Below are 21741 nucleotides of genomic sequence, written 5' to 3' on the forward strand. Positions count from 1 at the left end.
TTATTATTATTGATCAAAGGAACGAAATGAACTAAATGGCTCAAAAAAGATTTATTCAATCTGATGAACAAAATTTAAAGAACCCAGTCACTAAAATGATTTAAACTTTCTATCACTCGTAAAAAAAATCCTATAGTGACCCCCAGAATCATTGGCACTCTGGAAAAGAAATTCCTTGACTCCCATATAAAGAGTAAAGCTACAGTTGGGTATAATTACGGCAACTCATAACAAACTGAATAGAATAGAGAACATACGTGATATAGATATATTTTTTCAAAATAAACGTCATATCATTATATTCGTTTATTATTTATGCTTGTAAACTTTTAGCTCTCACAACAGCATCAATAGTAACTACTACTTTTTGTTTAGGTTTTTTTTTCTTTTGGACACAGATGGCTTTTACATCTGTACAATTTCAAACTTTTGATGAAAGCAACCTTCGGACTTTTTCCTTGTTTTGTTTTTTTAATGGATAACAATTTGTTAGCGTATAATATACAGACTTATGTGTGGGGGTGCCAATCACTTTGACATGAACGAATGCTGGACCCTGGAGCTGTGACTCATCAGCAATAGCTACTAGAGAAATGTTTTTTAAATGAACAAAAAAGGTCCTTGTATTGTTCTTAGAAATAAATGTCTTTAAATGTTTTTAGAGAAATTGGCATTGAACTGATTTGTATGTTTTTTTTTTTTTTAATACAATGTCATCTTTATTTGATTCATGTGAAAGGTGCCAATACTTATGGAAGTGACTTAGAATGTAGTATTACATTTTTGTTTTTTTTCCATTGGTAATAACTTTTTAAATCTTTTCGAATTCTGTCATTGTAAAAATAAGCATAATTTTTATTTTAGCATTTTGAATATAAACGTCCGATTTCATATTTAGTCCCCGTTTGCTGTTATAATAACTTCCACTCTTCTGGGAAGATGTTCTACTAGATTTTGTGGATATTTGCGCTGTGTGTGTTAGTAAAGTCAGGTAGTGATGTGGGAAGAGTGGAGGAGCCCTGGGGTGCACACAGCGTTCACATTCATCCCAAAGGTTTTTAGGGTTGAGGTCAGAGCTCATTAGCCGCCATTCAAGATCTTCTACACCAATCCACATATACTATATATATTAATGAAGCTGGTTTTACACACAGAGGCATTGCCATTCTGGAACAGATTTGGATCCCCTTGTTAAAGTGAAGAGAAAATGTAATGCTACAGCATCCAAATGAAATCTATACTATATAAATATAAATATATCTATTTATAAAGTATAAATGCATGAATATCAAAGTTTTTCTTTGTCCATTTGATGGTACAAAAAAACGAATATTAAACTTTTAATGACAAAAAAGTACTTTAATAAATAGTTTTTAAATGAATAATAATAATATATAATAATAATAATAATTTATAATAATAATAATAATAATATAATACGATTTAAACTGTATTGAGACGAATTTAATAGAAAAGAATGCATTGTCAACAACGCAAGTTGAAACGTCTCAGGTCTCATTATATTTATACGATCTCAGATTCTAAAGTAATAATAATTATTATGAATCATACACATTTCTCAACACATGCAAAGAAACACAAACACATTAGCTCTTTTTTGTGTAATAAAACAGAACAGGACAAAATGATTCTACTCAAAAGTCTAATAAAACAAGATCATTTGATTACATTGCACATATTTTGTATTTATAATAATTAAATTATTTCCAAAATCTTTATTGATGTAGTGCAGATCAGTAAACATTCAGCTGGACTACATCTGCTCAGTAGTTTTCCAAGAACTTTAAACACACACAGGCTAATAAGCCACGATAAGAGTAACCCTGAAGGAATAGATGTTTGTGAGAATCTGGAGAGAGTTCAGAAAGTGAGACAGGAAGTGAGACAGGAAGTGTGCGATACCTGCACTCTGTAGATTTCTGCTGTCTGATTTGAAGAGGCAGAGATGAACGCTAGTGACAGCGTCGTTATCTCACCTCTCATTTCATATGTGCAGCAATCTGACTTTGACCTTGCCTTGATCTGAGGAGGATAATCAGATAGCACAGCAATCAGATGGGACAGATAGCAGAGATCTGTCTGTATCCAGGGGCAGGCACAATGCAATAAGTAAAAACATACTATGAATATCTTGTATAAATATATACATATATAATCTGATAAAGTATGGTCTGTTTGAAAGCCTGGTGTAATAATGAATAAACTATACAGAAAAATATGTAATGAACAGTTGGAAGGTAAAAGGTTTATTTTACCATATTGAATAAAACATTATGTGAGCATGCATTCATCATCATCATCATCATCTTTTTTCGGCTTCTCCCATTAGGTGTCTCCACAGCGGATCATCCGTCTCCATACCCCCCTGTCCTTTACATCTGCCTCTTTGAAACCAACTACTTGCATGTCTTCCCTCACCACATCCATGAACCTCCTCCTTGACCTTTCCTCTTTTCCTCCTTCCTGGTGGCTCCATCCTCAGCATTCTCCTACTGATATACCCCATGTCCCTCCTCTGCACATGTCCAAACCATCTCAATCTCCAAAACGTCCTACATGCGCTGTCCATCTAATACACTCCTATATCCTGTACATCCTCATCACTCCCAATGAAAATCTCAGCATCAGCAACCTCCTGTCTTTTAGTCAAATCTTAATCATAATCATCATGGGAAATATATTAGTATAAAATATCAAAAAGGTTGGGCTGAAACCAGTAAAAATATATGTATGTAAATATATTTTTATATTCCAATTTTCCAAAATAATTTTTACTATAAATTTCAAGAACCTAAAGAATTAAACAATTGTTTAAATTTAAATATAAAATAATAATATAATACTAAAATATGAATACATTTATTTTAAATAAAAAAATTGTGTTTGAAACAACATGTGTGGAAAAATAATGAGTTTTAATATTAATAATAATAATAATAATAATAATAATAATAATAATAATCATTATTATTATTATTATTATGTTAAAAATATACAATTCTATGTACATTTTTATTTTGTAGTATGACAAAAGGATACATTAAGAATGACATTATACATACAGTAAAAGTGAAATGAATAATGTTGTGTCATTGTAGTTATGCTACAATGTCAAACTCTGACTACGGAGAATCAAATTGAATAGAGGAACAGATTTTAGGAGCTTCTTCACTCATCTGTAATCAGCTATCAGTAGAAAAAAGGTGGCCAAAGCTTCCTGTGCAGATAGCGGCAGGGCGACAGGAGGCCACATTGATTAGCTGTCTCACAGCCCATCTAACGCAGGATCTCAGCTCCATGCACTCCGAGTCTCACGGAGATAATGCACACTCGTCTCTGAGGAAAAAGATAACTCAGGGGAAGGTCTTACATTTTAAACAGAATCAAAACTGGAGAACGTTTGAGGATCTTGGGATTTCTATTTTTCAGCATAGTGCAAGAAACTGCAAAGATTTCGATTTGAGCAACAATCAAATCAGGACATAAAATAAATGTTCATTGAAATCATCGGTCCTTTGGCAAGGAACTGTGGGGGAGGCGTGGTCTCTGTGATCTCAGGTGTAGGGGTGTGGCCTCTGTGCCAGTCATTCAGTTAGTCACACTGAAGGAGGTGCGGCTTCTGCGTTTGCTGGTTACAGTAAAGAAGGTGTGTCCTCTGTGCCCTTGTGGCTTTAGTGCCTGTTAGGCAATATAAGGAGGTGTGGCTTCTGGGCCTGTGTGTTCATGTGTATGTGGTCTTCTTGTCATGTCTAGTAAAGAAGGGTGTGGTCTTTGCCTGTCAGTCACATGAAAGAGGTGTGGGAATTTGTAGACAAATGGAAGGAGGAGTGGCCTCTGTCAGTTCTAGTGAAGGAGGCATGGCCAATATGCCCGTTAATACTAGTAAAAGAGGCGTGGCCTCTGAAGGCAAGTCATATTAAATCAAGTATGACCTTTATACCTCAAACAATATAAAGATTCCATGCAATTGAAACAAAAATACCCAGATAAGAAAATGACTAAGATATCCATAACTAATGTTCTTTCCTATTATTTATTTTGTCTGCACTTGTTAGCCAAATGCATAGGCAAAATCCAAATTACCACAAGAGCTTTCATTCCTCTTTAACCAAAGACTAGATTTCAAGAAAAGTAAAGACATAATCAGACATCCTTGCAGTAAACAAGACACCATTTACTGCCATGATACTCTTTAGCTTATTGTGTGTTTCAGAACAATCTCCCATTTTCCTGGAATGCTTGATACTGATATCTGTGTCCAATCTGTTAAACTGTACAGGATCAGCCAAGTATGCGACCCATGTTTTGTAAAACTGAACGATTTGGAACATTGGTCTTTTATCCCAAAATTAGGTCATGAGACATATTCATGATTGCAGTTCCATCAAGAGATTTTCTTTCTTGGAAAAAGCTGAATAAATCTTTTTAGAAAGAAAAAACAATTCATTTATATCCTCTGACCCAGGAAAAACCTATTATTATTAAGGTGTGAAATTATTATGCAAAAAATCCCACATTCTTCTGCGAAACCACAGAGAATATACAGATCAAACAATGTGACTGAATGGCACAAGCTATAAAATGTTTACGAAGTTATAAATGTCACTCAAAGTTTACAAGTTTATGTCTGTTTTCTCAACTTGTACGTAAAGATTTGTATTTAGAAATGAAAACCTTGTGTAGACGAAGCTGGAATTTCTCAATCTTGATCACTTCTGAATCGTTATTATGTATAGTATGATGCATAAACAATAAAACACTAAGCTAATGCCATTATAGGAAAATAGTCAATAATTAAAGGTGCAGCTGCCCCACAAAGTTGATTTCCCATAACATAAGATCCTAAATGGTTCTAAATTTCTTAAACAACACATCATACTTTTTATCCATTTATATATATATATATATATATATATATATATATATATATATATATATATATATATATATATATATATATATATATATATATATATATATATATAAAAAAAGAATATCCATGTAGTTACTGTAGTTCCCATTATCACTTGCATTATAGCAGCTATATAAGCAGCTATTTCTCTTCGAATGTTGTAAGTACATTTACATTTACAGCATTTGACAGATGCTGATATCCAGAGAGACTGAAAAAATGTTTAGTCCAATACACAAAATGCAGACACACTGGAGTCTGCTTTCCAAAAATGTAAATTAAACATGTTCTGACAGAAAATTATGTTAATTCATCAATTTTTTTTGATGGTTATGGTTTATGTGTAGCATCAATCATACACCATAACCTCTTGTGTAATCTGTTGCTAAATAGATTAATGTACCCTCTGACCAATCAGATTCAAAACTTACAGCAGCAAATGCAAAACTAAGTAAGAAAACCGTTTGTTTTTGTGAACCAAGCTAAAGAATCTTTGTTCACTATGAAACATGATGTTCACCAGGACTCTGGGCAAAATAATCTACAGACAGGACCATGACTCAAATAGCTTCTTCCCAGTTCAGCAGTGCTACATATCTTCAGGGATTCCTTCACCATCACATAGAAATATGACCTTTGACACTGTAGCCTCCCAGAAATGATCACTTGGCTGAAGCTGTTAAATTCACCTTGTGATCCATTTATCTCTGGGATTGATATTCGATTAAGCAATTCATCTTAAGTGCTTTTGTTCAGAGAAAACAGCTGCCTTGTTTAAATGGCATTGAGCTTGTATAATGGCCAAAATATAGCCAAGAATCAACCACCTCAGATGCATTCGCTCTTCTAATTAATTAACCACCCCATATGCATCATCATATACTGGGGATAATTACATATTGATAACAGAGGCGTAATTGATGATTAGGAGAGTGCTACGCGAGCAAAAAAAAATCCATTCCAGTCCCGCGGTCGTTCGTCAAACCCCGTCATCCGAATCTGCATTGGAATTTGATTTTGCTGAATATTGATCAGATCGAATGAAATCAGAGTGTGGTGTGGTAGCTCTGTTTAGTAGCTATCTAATAAACTGCTAGCTAATTGGATAGATCAGCTTTATAAAACCAAAAACAGCGAGCACTTAACTAATAATCAGACATTCTACCCGTAGGCCACAGAGAGTCTGATTTGGTTTTGTGCACTTTTCTGGTCACAAGCTTCAGAATCTTGTTCTAGTCTGCGACAGTAAAGTCATGGCCACGCTAATTGGTTTTCAGGTAAAAGCGCATATTTTTTCTCTCCATTTTGGCCCTCTGTCCACACCGAGAAGGCGTTTTCAACGTAGATTTTTGAAAACGCTCCCCAAAGCGGATGAATATGGTGCCATTTACAGTGTGAACTGTAAAAATAACGGAGGTTTTTGAAAACCGTTAACACATTTTTTTTTCATTGCGGCAAAGTTTCGAACAGCCAGAAAGTCATTAAACAGCAGGCTGAAGCGTCTTAGATTTTGCTCATACATAGTACATAAACGTTTTCAGACCTTTTAGTGTGGACGAGCGTCTTTTGGAAAACGATTGAAAACATGGAGAGTTTTATGTAGACGAAAATGCTGTTTTTAATTTTATCTATATGATGTAGACGTAGCCTAAAACAAACATTTCAGCATTTCAGCAGTGTTCACAGAATCCCTTTTTTATGTTTTAAAAAAAATTACACAAGAGAATACATCTAAGGTTTGTGGTTGGCCATCAGGCATGTCAATCCGGTTGCCTCTTAATGTGAAAGTAAGTTGTTTTACTATTTACATTTGTGGCATTTGGCAGACACCCTTATCTCTTTACCCAGAACCAATTACAATGATCTCATTTATACAACTAAACACTTGATTACAGCATACATTTTGTAAATGAGAAGGAGGACAATGGAGTGGTGAAGGTGTATGAATTTAAATAGTCAACTGTGCAAAGTAATGGAGGGCGTGTTAAAGAAGGGAAGGAAAGATAGCTAGATTGATTTAAGATAGAAGCAAGAGTTTCTAAGACGGTGCTGAAACCTGCTATGTTGTATGGTCTGGAGGCATTTACTAAAAGACAGGAAGCGGAGCTGGAGGTGGCAGAGTTGAAGATGTTGTGAAGTGATGAGGATGAACAGGATTAGAAATGAGTTTCTAAGAGGGACCGTGCAGGTAGGACATGCTTGAAACAAGTGGAAAGAGGCACAATTTAGATGGTTCAGTCATGTGCAGAGGTGGGACATGGGGTATATGGGTAGATGAATGTTGAGGATGGAGCTGGCAAGCAGATACAAAGGAGGAAGGCCAAAAATGAGGTTTATGGATATAGTGAGGGAAGACATGCAGATGGTTGGTTTGAGAGAGGCAGATGTTTAGGACAGTGTGGTATGCAGACGGATGATCTGCTGTGGTGACCTCTAATGGGAGCAACCAAATATGAAAGCAAAAGAAGAACTGAGTATTGGATGGTTAAGTTCCTTGCTCAAGAGCCCAGCAGTTTGGTGATGTTGGGATTTGAACTAATGACCTTCTGATTAAAAGTCCAACGGCTTTCTCAGTTAATACATGAAAACAGGCTTGCAAGTCTACATAAACGGGGCCTGCTATATTCAAATTCTAACCCTTGTCCAAAGTTTTTTTTGTATTGCCATTCCAGTCTACTATCTAGCAGTAAGTCAATACCATGGCTAGAAGCCAAAACTTCTCAGCACGGCCTTTTTGTCGCCTCATCTCGCAGCACTGTATGCTTTGTCAACATGAATAATGTGCCATAAACCTACTGAGGTAAATGAAAATTGACTAAAAGCATAGAAGGTGACCTACGTCCTCCGCTGACTCTCATCAGTTATTGATTAGCGTGATCAATGGATTAGCAATTGACAATTGTGCTAGAAAGAGAATAATACAAAAGAAATGAACACATTGCAATTCAATACTGAGGTGTTTCATCTTGTGTGTGAAGTAAAATGGCTGGTTGGAGATATTATGATGGCTCTATGTGTGCTTGTGTGTTTGTGTGTGTGTCTGTGTGTGTGGGTGTGTGCTAACATCACACATGAGCCTGTAGGCCTCTGGAAGAGAAATGGTCCGTGTATGGAGGACCAGAGGGGGACACGCGTGGATGACGGCTGTGTCTCGGAGACAAGGCTTTGCTGGAGGTAGCGGTGCATGTAATGAATGGTAAATCCCCACCCATTCCCATCCTGTTGTTTTCCTGTGAAGCTTCCTGGCCAGGTACAGTGGAGTCAGAGTTAAACCCCCCACCCCACCCCCTACACGCACACATACACACATACACAGAGGCTCATTTAGCTCTTCAAACACAATCGCATCATCCTCAGGCATGCCAGTGTCAAGCTGTCACCTTCTATAGGAGGAACTGACATTCAATAAATTATCTCCAAACCCCCCTCTCTCATTCCTTTCACTCTCTCTCTCTTTCTCCTCCTCTACCTTTATTACTCTCCCTGTTCTGTTTTTGTGTATTTTGTGGGTTCAAGAGAGAAAAAAAATCATTGTCTCTTAAAATTGAACTATGTTACAATTTAAGTGCTCTGATTTGACCTAGTCTCAGGCTCTGAAGCTCCACCCACAGGCTATGAACATTTACACTTTTCTGGCCACAGGATTCAGGATCCAGAATGTTTTAATTTTTTTTTATTTTTATATTTATTAACAATCTTCCTTGTGTGTAATTCACCTGCTTTCTTTTTCTCTATGCAACTTCACAGTAGATGAATGTTGCTTATCTTAGCTTCATATCTACCTACTTCTACCTGCATGTGAGAAAAAAAAATGAAATAAAATAATGAGTCTGATGGTTATTTTATCCATTTTTTTCATGCATACCACATTTACACTTTTGCTGGTATATTTCTGTCCAGTAAAGAAAAAAATTGCATGCACATTTTAATCCCTGCACACTATATAGACAAAAGTTTGTGGACACTTGACCATAAGATTCATGTTTTTTTAACATTACATTCCCCACATTTAGTTCCCATTTGCTGTTACACTAACGTTACTCTTCTGGGAAGAAATTTCACATTTTGTGCTCATTCAGCCACAAGGGTGTTCGCCACTGATATAGGTGAGGTGAGGAGGCCTGGGGTGCAGTCAGCATTCCCGAAGGTGTTCAATAGGGTTGAGGTCAAAGCTCTATAGATTTTCCACTCCAACCAATGTAAAGCATATCTTCATGGAGCTGAATTTAGTCACAGGTATGGGTTCTAGGGTTAGATTTAGTTCAAGTGAAGGGAACATTTTATGCTACCACACCCAAAGACTCATATACAATTGTGTCTACAACTTTGTGGTAGCGGTTTGGGAATGAACCACATATGGTTGGAAAAGTCAGGTATCCCATTACCTTTGTCCATACAGTACCAGATATGGTTTTGTTCATTTAATATACTAAGTATATAATTGTAAATAAGTTTCTTCTCTTCATATTACAAACCATTCGTTATTTTACAGCTGTTTTTATCACTTAAAAACAGGATTTTTTATTTTCCATCATAGCCGATTGACACCTGCTAACTTCAAATCCAGCCTGTTCTATACCACGTGTTAACGCAGTCTTTCTCCACTAATTTGCAATTGATCCTGTCAGAAAAACGCACCGACCCTTCAACCGTATCCAGATGTTTTCCGTGTCACATGCTGTGATTTCCAGCAGAATTCATTTGATGATGAAAAACAGATATTTGTTATGCTTTAGTGCTTACAAAGCGGTCAGGTGTAGGAGCAAAGTGTATGTGCACAGATGTGTATAGCTTGGTGTATGTATAGATGAAAGAAATGGTATGTCTGAAAAAACAGCTGGAAAAGAAACTGAAGAAAATGACAATACAAAGAAAGAAGAATTCTTCCACACCATATGACTTCACTCCTGATCAGACGAAGAAAAAAGGTCTAGCCTAGATTAACATTCCTACTTTGAAAGATTTGGCAACGTAAGTCTTTGTCATTTTTAAACTTTCCCACGCTTATCCACACACACACACACACACACACACACACACACACACACACACACACACACACACACACACACACACACACACACACACACAGACAAAAAAAATCTTGTGTTTATAATTTGGTGCTTTGGTGTCTCCAGCTGCACAGAGAAGTTCAGGGTGATGAATAGTTATTCCTGTGTGTGTGTGTGTGTGTGTGTGTGTGTGTGTGTGTGTGTGTGTGTGTGTGTGTGTGTGTGTGAGAGTGTGTGTGCGTTCTCTGAAAGAGCATATGTGCTTCAGTGTCAGGCCAAAGGCTAGACCCATTTATCAGCTCGTACACACCAAACTCTCCCGAGTAAAAATACTTCGAAGAGGAACATCCTCAGCTGAGCAAAGGTTAAAAAAATACTCAGAAGACACGATGATTTCAAGATCTGAGAGACCCTTCGTGATCCTTTAAATGAGCACGTATTTATGAATCATAAGTCTTGGCTGTGTTAGAGAGAAATGCACGATTTTCTACAAATTCTGGAGAAGAAAAAAACAACCAGAACATGCATAATTGCCAAAAAAGGGCTAATGTGTCACGGATACTGAGAGAAAACATCTGCCGGGGGTTCACTTCTCACAACCGGGACATTCTTACAGTCTCTGCGATCATCCTGATAGTGGCTAGTGGCACAACTCACAGGATCGAGTGCTCATGAAGATCTAAGAAACGAGGAAAGTCTGTAAATAGGCAGCATGCCCTAAATCTTGTGACATCACAAACTAGAAATCGCCTAAAATGTACTTTTAAGGATTCGATAAATCATACGGTCTTCAAGTGTATGCACCAGATTAAAACAATAAAGTCTGAAGGTGTCATTGAGGTAAAGTATGAAAATGAGAGTGGCTGTTACCCAAATTGTACTTTAATTGACCATAAACGGAAAGTGGGTGTGCCGTAGACTCAAGGAAATCGATGAAATAAGCAATTTTATGAGATTTCCCCTAATTATTTTTATCATTTTTACGTCTTATTAAATGTCAACACAAATTTGAAGAGACGTTCTGTGGATTGTTTGCTGATTTAGTTGCTAGCAAGTTAGCTAAGTCTCCTGATTGTCCTAATCTAGTGTCCTGACTGAATTATTTTTTTATATTCAGTCAAAAATGTTTGTGGTGCAGTTAAATCATGTGTATTTTTTTTCCTTTTAAAATAAGTTTGTTCTGAACTGTTCCCATCTTCGTATTGCTTTTCCTCTCGATCCCGTCTCCTTTTAGGTCCTCGTATTCATGTGCCTATTCCCTCACAGCTGTTCCCACATCCTTGTTAGTTTCCTGTTTGTATAAACTCCCCTTTATTTCTATCGTGTGTCCGCTAATTATTCAGTTCATATATCTGCCGAATACAGGGGCTTTGTTTGCTGTTTCGATCCCTTGTCCGTCTCGTCCTCTTTTTTTCGTCTAATCAATTCACGTTCTTTGCTATTCGCCTGTTTTATGTTTGTGCCCTCAGATTTGTACGATTTGCCATTTCTATAAATAAACCGTTCCTTTTTACACACTTGGCATCTGCTTGATATGACATCAACAAAACAATCTGCAATTACCTCAGGGAACGGTGATAAGCAGATGTGTAGATTTGCCTCGGTTTAAACTTTGTACATGCTGATCAAATAATTCCTATCACTTTCTAACAAGCATACGTTTTTTTTTCTGTTTACTTTTCATTTTGCCATTGATCACAAATTGTTCTGTATTGTTGAAAGATTTATGACCAAACTCTTGATGTCACCCATATGAGGATGGGTTCCCCTTTGAGTCTGGTTCCTCTCAAGGTTTTTTCCTCATAACATCTAAGGGAGTTTTTCCTTGCCACTGTCGCCACGGCTGCTCATCAGGGACAAACGCACACCATTCACCTTCACTGTTGTTTTCTGTAAAGCTGCTTTGAGACAATGTCTGTTGTGAAAAGCGCTATACAAATAAACTTGAATTGACTTGACTTGACATTTTAAAACGGTGAGAAATTATAACTTACTTCCTTTCATTTTGGCCCAAAACAAGTCAGTATTGAAGTGATACTGAAGTAAACAGTAATATACTGTATATAATTGTTAATCCATAGTATTACCTTGTTTATAATTTTATACGGTAATCCCCCGTTTATCGCGTTGGTTACGTTCCAAAATCGATAAACAAAAAAACGCGATAAACGGACGCCACCCCAAAAATGCTATTTTATGTACACAGTACTGTACTGTATTAAGATTTTACTTGATTTTATAATGAATAATTTTATTTCCATTAATACATTTCATTATTTTAACATAAAAATCCATAAAAACAATTGCCTATAAGTTTTTTGGTCTATCGTGCTCTCCGCGAGAGACCGGGAAAATCAGCCAAACAAATTAGTTTTGTGACAAATGCAATTCCGCGATCAACCGGGGCGCCAGATTTGTATCTTCATACTATCTGTATATACACTGTGTATTATTCTGGGTACTGTTGTACACACAACGTACATCTATATCATATAATGGTATATGTATACATAATCATGCATCCCAATACAAAATATTTATTTGTTTCTAACATATTTTACATACATCTTAATCGTATTGCAATTTTTCCTTATATAGATGTGCACATACATATCTATCTGTCTGTCTGTCTGTCTGTCTGTCTGTCTGTCTGTCTGTCTGTCTGTCGGTCGGTCGGTCGGTCGGTCGGTCGGTCGGTCGGTCGGTCGGTCGGTCGGTCGGTCGGTCGGTCGGTCGGTCGGTCGGTCGGTCGGTCGGTCGGTCGGTCGGTCGGTCGGTCGGTCTGTCTGTCTGTCTGTCTGTCTGTCTGTCTGTCTGTCTGTCTGTCTGTCTGTCTGTCTGTCTGTCTGTCTATCTATCTATCTATCTATCTATCTATCTATCTATCTATCTATTCATAATAAATGGTAGATGAGAGAAGACTAGTGCCTAGTGTAGGCTCATGAAGGACCCTATTGTGTGTGTATGTGTGTGTGTGTGTGTGTATATATAATTTTAACAGATAGATATGTATATGTTTACCCAGTGATTTGACAGGTTCTGGAATGTTCTGTTAAGAGACAGAAGCATCTCTCTCTCTCTCTCTCTCTCTCTCTCTCTCTCTCTCTCTTTCTCTCTCTCTCTCTCTCTCTCTCTCTCTCTCTCTCTCTCTCTCTCTCTCTCTCTCTCTCTCCTTCACTCTCATCAAAAATCTTTCTGCCGTAGGCTCCGAACAAACATGTACCCTCCTGTCAAACACAACGTCACCCTGCTTATCTTTATTGCTTATCTTTATTTCTTTGTGTTCGTAATGTCATGATTCGCATCGACCTTTTCCCTGAGCTCTCATTTCAGACCTTTTTCCCCCTTGCTTTTTATTATTAGCATATTATTACCATTCCCTCTCCCCCCACTCTTCCATGCATGTCTATCTATAATAATAACACAAATAAGTGATAAATACCACCGACATTGCTGTTTGCTTTAGAAATATAGACGTGCGAAGGGTTTTTGCGTCAAAACAAGTCACAGACAGACTCCCTGAAACCCAAATGCAAAATCTTTGCGGAATTATTTAGGGGAGGAAAAGAAAAACACTATTTTCCATGCACCTGAAATCAGCCAAAGACATGCTTTATATCAAGATGTTTTTATGAGCATATTTCAGTTTTTTTTTTTTTTTTGATTTGCATTGGAACCATTAATCTAATGAAGCAAAAATGGAAGTCTCCCACTAATTTTTTTCTTTTCATAAATACAGGCCCGGAAAATTTTAAACTGCGTTATTTAGTGATAGCTAAGGCGAACAATTTCATTTTATAAATAAATAAATAAATAAATAAATAAATAAATAAATGAATGAATGAATGAATGAATGAATGAATGAATAAATAAATAAATAAATAAATAAATAAATAAATAAATAAATAAATTTTTTAGAAAATTATTTAGACAAATATATGATTCTGTATTATTAACATATTTGGTTTTGCTTTCGAATATTGATAAGATTATTTCATTAATATTAATATTAATTATCATTTGAATTTTATCAGCACTTTCTTATTTTCCACTAAACACATTATCATAACTATTATGCTAAAGATCCAGATAATGAATTATGAAGGCTCATCGCTAATAAACCCACTCAGAAAATATCAATTTATTTGTTCGTTTACAGAAATCATTTGTTGTAGAACTTTTTTTTTTATTGAAAGAAAAACTGACATTTGAGGGAAGTAATAACTTTTGGGTAAAAATGTTGAAATTTGGATCAGAAAGTCAAATTGTAGCACAACCAAGCTGCCACTGCTGGGCCCTTAAGTGAGGCCCCTCAACTGCTCAGATGTATAAATGAGACAATAGCAATTCCCTCTGGATAAGTCATATGCCAAATAAATTTAATAAATATAATATTTCTTGTGTTTTTCTTTATTATTTTTAAAATTAATGGAAAAACTTAAAAATGTAAGGAGCAATTTAAATGTTTATAAAATTCTCAGATTCCCCCATAAAATGTATTTCTGTCTTTTAAATAAGGAAGGTGATTATAGTTCAATAGAGAGAACATCGTGTAACCAAAAGAAACTTTTAGTACTGTATATAAATTAAACGGACAATACATCAGAATAAATCATTTCGTTTTGCAATAATCTATGTTGGGATTTTTGCAAACAGTGAGTTTGATTTCTATTTTTAATTATGTTTTATAGTAAGTTTAAGTAAGTTAAGTAAGTGAGTATGGAATGTAAATGACAAGCAAGATTTATTGCATCATAAAATGTAAGTGCCAATCCTGTTGCAATATGCAAAAGAAGGCCATTGAAAACCGAAAATATTTGAAACCTAGTTGTAAATATTTGTAACCTTTTTCAGTCCTATATACTGTGCATTAAACATTTTTTGGCATAGCTGTATTTTTGTTGCTACGTCAAGCCAGTTATTACTGAACATAATATGTTTGACCTTTTTGATTGGATGTCCAATAGTCTTTAACATTTGCTTAAGTCTTTGATTATTTTTAACCTTATTGTAAAATACACTCTTGGTATCAAGGTAGAGGGCACATTAGCCGTAGCAGACGTAGCCTGTAAACCTTTGATTCAGCGGTTCTGGGAAGGTCAAAGGCAGTAGAGTGGAGAGAAAAGAGAATGAGATGCCATGGTAGAAGTAATGGCACGTAACGAATGGCTGCGCGTCGCCTCACCGGATGTACGAACAATGACTTAGGGGTGATGAGCACTAACTCAGTCACAACTCATTCTAAAGGTCATAATGTTGGCCGCTGTGAGGTATGAAGCCGAACTGGCATTAAAGAAGCCCCATAAATGTTGCACGTTCTCGTTTCTTAATGTGTTATGCTTACAGTTTTTTTGGATTGCTTAAGCACGATTTTCAAAACAGGGCCCGTGTTTTCAAAACACTACACACAATTAGCACAACCACACACCCAATTAGCAAAACACTACAGATCCCTTGCATAATTAAACACTCTTGTAAAAACTATACACTTCTGTGTAAAAAACACACTTTGTTATCATATGAAACACACACGTTTCACATTACTATACTTTGTTTGCACGAGTTACACTCTGCTGTGATAAACCTAAAACACTTTTAGCACTTCTACTTCCCTATGATTAGAGTAGGCTACCATCAATAAAGTACAAATATAATGAAAATATACCAAACACTACACAAGACCAATGTTGCAGACTGAAGAAACTCATTTATTTGTCAACACGCCCAAATTGTTGACATGGAGATTCATAATACTGTAACAAAACGTCACTTCACGTATTGTACTGTAAGTTCACTGTAAATAAAAAAAAAAAAGAACTAGACATTGTCTCTTCGCCTAGCTGGATGTGGCCAGAGAATCTCATCAACATCGCAGGCAATGTTGTCATTAGCAAGACACCTTGGAAAGAAACGTCTTGAATGACGAATCCATCCTTGCATTGCTGCTACCTCCATCTGGTCACAGGCCTCCTCCATGGCTTGGATGAGGGGTACCTCAGCCTGGAGGCGGAGATCATATACCTTCCACCGCCATGCCGAGAAAAACTCTTCTATAGGGTTGAGGAATGGAGAGTATGGTGGAAGATATCGGACGGTGAAATGTGGATGTTGCTGAAACCAGTTCTGAACCAGAGCAGAGCGGTGGAAAGACACATTGTCCCAGACAACAATGTATTGCATATGATCGTTTTGATTTGCTGCTGTTATGTCGTGCAATTGGTCCAAGAATGTAAGTATGAGTGCTGAGTTGTAAGGGCCCATATGGGGATGGCGGTGGAGGACCCCATTCTGTGTAATGGCTGCACAGAGTGTTATATTACCCCCACGTTGCCCTGGGACATTGACTATAGCCCTGTGGCAAATAATGTTTCTTCCCCTCATTCGTGTTCTCGACAGGTTGAACCCAGCCCCATCTACATAAATGAACTCATGCTGGATCTCCTCTCCATCCATTTGTAAAACTATCTGAAAAACAGTGTCATGCAAAATTGTGTAGTTCAGTGTAGATCTAGTATACAGATTACAGTACAGTAAAATATTATGAGACAGTATGCAAGAACACACTGCTAAAGTGAATACATCCTCTGCAGAATCATGCCGCAGTCGTTTCACCCTTTCGGAATTGCGCTCGAAAGGCACTCGATAAATTTGCTTCATTTGAAGATGTCTTTTTTTTAGGATGCGTGCCAGTGTTGATGTTGAGACCTGATGGATATCGTTGAAACTGGCATGGTTATTGACAATGTTAGCTTGGAGCTGATTGAGTGTTATAGCATTGTTGGCCAAAACCATGTTCACTATCTCCCTCTCTTGCTGTTTTGTGAACATAGGAGGCCTTCCCCCTTGTTGTTCCTGACCCTCAATCCTATGTTGCAAAAGAAAACAGTATACAATAGTACAGTAATTTCACAGAAAAAGGTAACAGAAGTGCTGATAGTGCATAGAATACATTACTGTGAGCAGTTACTGAAACCGTGCAGATGTTTTTGATATGATGATATTTTTACAATACCTATTTTCCAGTCGAAATGTTCTTATCACACTTGCCACTGTGTATCGGCTTAGATTTGGCTGTACTCGCAGTCCAGCCTCCCTCAGCGTCAGGCCGTGGTTGACAACGTGGTCAACCAGTGTTGCGTGGATTTCATTTGTCAGATTCGGTCCTCTTTGAGCACCTTCTTGTCTTCCTCTTCCTCTTCCTCTACCTCTACCTCCAGCATGGCTTACATCTCTTCCTCTTCACCTGTTGATTCCTCCTCTGTTGACTCCTCTTCCTCCCCTTCCTCCTCTGTTGACTCCTCTTCCTCCCCTTCCTCCTCTGTTGACTCCTCTTCCTCCTCTGTTGACTCCTCTTCCTCCCCTTCCTCCTCTGTTGACTCCTCTTCCTCCCCTTCCTCCTCTGTTGACTCCTCTTCCCCCTCTGTTGACTCCTCCTCCTCCCCTTCCTCCTCTGTTGACTCCTCTTCCTCCCCTTCCTCCTCCTCCTTGTCCTCCGCCTCGTTCTCCTCCTCGTCTTACTCTTTCTCTGACTCTTTCCATTGTGCTTGAAGACCGATGAACTCACCTGCTGCTTTTTATAGTGCTTATACACCTGATTGGTGTGTCTACAATTAAGCAAACAAGTGTTTGCACACCTGATGACTGTGTTGAACCAATTGGTTGGACGGTGCAGTAATTTGACAGTCAGTGCTTTGGTATTGCAAGGAGGTGACTTCATGATAGATTTTTGTGTGTAATGTATGTTAAATGTGTTTAGTGTTTTGCAAATCACTGTGTGTAGAGTTTTGCAACAAGTGTGAGGTTGACATTGTGCTTATAGTTGTGCAAATATGGGCTGATGTTTTGCCTCTTGAGTGTAAGGTATTGCTAATAGTGTACTACTTTTAATTTTAGTGTGTAAGCAATCCAAAAAAACTGTAAAAGAAGTATTATTTTTTATATTTTATCTCTCGCATGGTCAGGTGTTTGGAATTTAATTGCGATTCCCCAAACTTGCGCTTGCACTATTTTTCCAGGTTTTTGAGAAGAAGTATTTTAATGTTTTATCAATTTCATGTTGTACATCACAATAATGATAAAAAGATAATAGAAAATAGTCACAATTAAGGTTAGAACAAGTTATAAAATGACTAAATAATTTGCAGTATCTCTATTAAAAAAAGACATAGAAACCTTTGTAGAATTTTCTAATAGGTTTAATGGTAATAGGTTTTAATGGTAATAAGTTTTTACTTTTTTTTTTTCTTTTAATGTAAACTCTAATGGTCTCTGTGGGTATATACTGGTGTCTACTACTTTTCTTTGCCTTTTGTTAATAACATGTTGCATCTTATACCATTAAGGACATTTGGCAAGTTATACAGTAGTTCCATGTTGATATTTTTACTGGTTTTTAATATTAGTTTTAATGGTTAACAGCTGACTTGTTTCTAGTAGAAACTATAACAATTTCTGTGATATTTTTAGCATGGATAGTTGTTAAATGCTATCTTCAGACGATGTAAAGTTAAAATTAATTTGGAAACTTGATTAAATGATTGGGAATAATAATATTTTTCTTAGAGGTGTTGGTCAATTAGTGAGAAAAGTCTGTAATAATACTGTAATTACACGTACACAATGACCATTATAGGGACTTTAATAAGTCCTGTCATAATAAAGACTGGGCTCCATGGTGCACAAGCTGATGAACTAATAAAAACATTATATATTCTATACATTATAAAATTATATTATATATAATATTTAAACCTATAGTTAGAAATCACAGTGAAAACTTGATTAACCTTGTCAGGAAATAACCAACATTTACCTCAGATATTTATTTTATTACTGATAAAAGTTCGCTGTACGATTATATTCACGGTTAGATTTTAAATTGCATTTGAAGAAATTTTGAATAGTAAAAACCTTATGCATATAAAATCTCATAAAAATGACAGTAAAAATTTTTTTGCTAACTCAAATCTTAAAAAGAGGAATAAATCATTTAAGGTTGTGCTTTTCTAGAAAACTACAGGATAGTGTGATGTATCTGGACATAAAGCTACTGTTGCGATACTCAAAAGTGATTGTTTTTCCTTTGTTTATAACATGTATATGTATAGATATTGTTACATTTTGTGTAACTAAGTTAATTCCTGTTATCATTTACATTATAGCAGCTATAAACAGACAATCCCTCACCACCCTCTCTCATATTATATCCATTTATTACAACTTTACTGAAGTATTTTTATTTAGAAATACTTTTACTTTAACTTCACTACATTTAAAATTCTAAAATATCTTACTTTTCACTCAACTACATTTGGCGAGATCAGTCATTCGCAGCAAGCCACCAATCAGGGTAGAGCGCACTTTGTTTCGAACTTGTTTTGATTGCCGGTTGGTGGAATCTACTTTTCACGAAGATACTGTTCAGCATCAGTTCAACAGAAAGCAAAACATTTTGAGAAGAATAAATGATGAAAGAATCTCCTGACTCCAACTTGCAACAGCACTCGTGGCCTTATTTTTTTTTTTGTATTTGAAAAGAAGGTTTTTGATTTTAATCAGTGTTTGACTCATTAATATCATTCTATTAATCGATCGGTGTGCTAAAAGTAACATTAAAATCTTTTCACATAAACTAAGTTGCTTTAAATTTGTATACTTTGGATACTTAAGTACATTTGAAGGCAGATACTTTAGTACTTTTACTCAAGTGAAAGTTTAAAGCAAAACTTTTACTTTTAATGGAGTCATATTTTACAAATTGGATCTCTACTTTAGCTCAATTACTCAACTACTAACTGTTATATTCTGATTTATATAGAGTTTTAATCGAGTGTACCATTGTAGCTTATTCATTGCTAGAGACTCAAAGCACTTTTGTACATGGCTCTGGACAAGGGCGTCTGATAAATGCCGCAAATGTAATGTAAATGTAAACTACTAGGTTTGTTTACTGGACCAATCAGAGCGAAGAATTCAACCATGACTTTCCTACTACTATTCAGAATCCATAATGCAATGCAGGCTTTTGTCAAAATACCGCAAAGAGTTGAAAAAAACAAGCTACTAGATATATGATTACATAAGCATTATAAAATTACATCATGTTGGATGTTTGCTAGAATTAGAGACACTCCTCATTGCTAAAAAAAACTCACCTGAGGACTGAACCCTACAATTTCTTCCAGGAGAATGTATGTTAATCTAAATAAAGTCCATTTCCATGCACGTGAATACACATGCTTTAATTTATGTGTGCAAAGGTTGCTTCAGCTTAAAGCCACTTGGGATTATGGTGTTGACCGAGAGAGGGGTTGAGTGCATGGAGAGTGAGAGAGAGAGAGAGAGAAAGAGAGAGAGAGAGAGAGAGAGAGAGAGAGAGAGAGCCTGGTCTTAATTAGAAAAGGCTGATGGGAGAAGGAGCATGGGAAGGCCAGGATTTGCAAAGGGATCAAAGCAGAGATGACAGATGACAAATACCTGAGGGCTTGAGTCTTGTGGAATTTAACTGGTCAACATCAAAAAAAAAAAAAAAAAAAAAGCCTGATGAGGAAAAGAAGGAGGAGTAGGGGAGTGTAAGTCCATCCATCTTAACCCTGAGTACTCAGTACAGCTTTCTTTAAAATAGTTCAATCCACAAAAACACAAAACAGGTGCACTAAGCTTGTTCCATAAAATCTGAGGGTCTGCTCTGTAAAATTGTTTACCTCCAGCTTGCTCTTTTGTTGTGCATTGAAGTATAGCGTGAAGTAATCACACAAGCACGAGGTATGGTCTACCAAATACGCCGTTTTCGCTAACACCTGCTGAGAACCAGACGCGCTCGTTTGGTCGCTAGCTGCATTCACTCATTCGTTAACTCTGTACAATCGAATGTAGACAGGAAATTAAGTTTTTTTCCCCCCAAACCTGAATGATCAGAGCTCCCCCTCTGCTTTCTGGAAATCCTTGCCAGCTGCTTCCCTGCAGGATGTCTGATCGCTCACACACACTAACGCACACACACTCATACACACTTCCTCTAGTCGACCCCAGGCTGCTTTTATAAGAGAAATGATTGTGTTTCTGAAGCGCCCGAGGACCCCGAGCACAGATAAAAACCAAGCCAAGTAACATGATAGATGATGGGTGACTTTTGCTCGAGAGGCGTTTGCACAAGCAAATAGCATTCCCATGGGAATGATGAAAACGGAATTGAATTCTGGCATGTGCGCTCGTTTGGGTTGGAATATTACGGCGCAGGGTGTGGACAACCCCTGAATATCCATGAAATAAAGCAAGTCGGCGGGTGTGATTAGCTTGTTCCAGTGTCTGAAAAGTTCACTCTGCCTTCTTTTAAAGATTCCCAGCAGTCCTTGAATAGAAATTACATTTCTGCCAAGCATAGCCGAGACAAACGCTTGTAAAGGTCTAAGACATACGAACAATATGCAAAGAGAATCGTGTGAAAGTTAGGGAGCACTAATTTCCTTCGAATGTCAAGTCAAGTTTATTTCTATAGCGCTTTTCACAACAGACATTGTTTTAAAGCAGTTTTACAGAATTTAACAATGAAGGTGAACAATGTGTTTTTATCCCTGATGTGCAGCCGTGGCAACTGTGGCAAAGAAAAAACTTCCTTAGATGTTATGAGGAAGAAACCTTGATAGGAACCAGATTCAAAAGGGGAACCCATCCTCATTTGGGTGATATCAAGAGTACTGGAAAATGTGATTATAAGTAATAAGATCATTTTGAAATAGCTGCTTGGTAGTTATTTTTTGGAGGCAAACAATAATGATAACCTCAATAACCAGTTGA

At 36.7% G+C, this 21741-nt stretch overlaps 1 long non-coding RNA gene across 1 annotated transcript; it reads right to left on the reverse strand.

Annotated features, from left to right (window-relative positions):
* Nucleotides 1-1460: 1460 nt before the first annotated feature.
* LOC310719638 lies at nt 1461-20827 on the reverse strand. Its single transcript, XR_014531537.1, has 3 exons — nt 20422-20827; nt 1924-2043; nt 1461-1844 (listed from the first exon to the last, which is right to left on the reverse strand). It is a non-coding gene; the product is annotated as an uncharacterized lncRNA (long non-coding RNA).
* Between the last annotated feature and the right edge of the window lie 914 nt (nt 20828-21741).

Source organism: Silurus aristotelis (assembly GCF_946808225.1).
Source record: "Silurus aristotelis genome assembly, chromosome: 25".
NCBI classification, from domain to species: Eukaryota; Metazoa; Chordata; class Actinopteri; order Siluriformes; family Siluridae; genus Silurus; species Silurus aristotelis.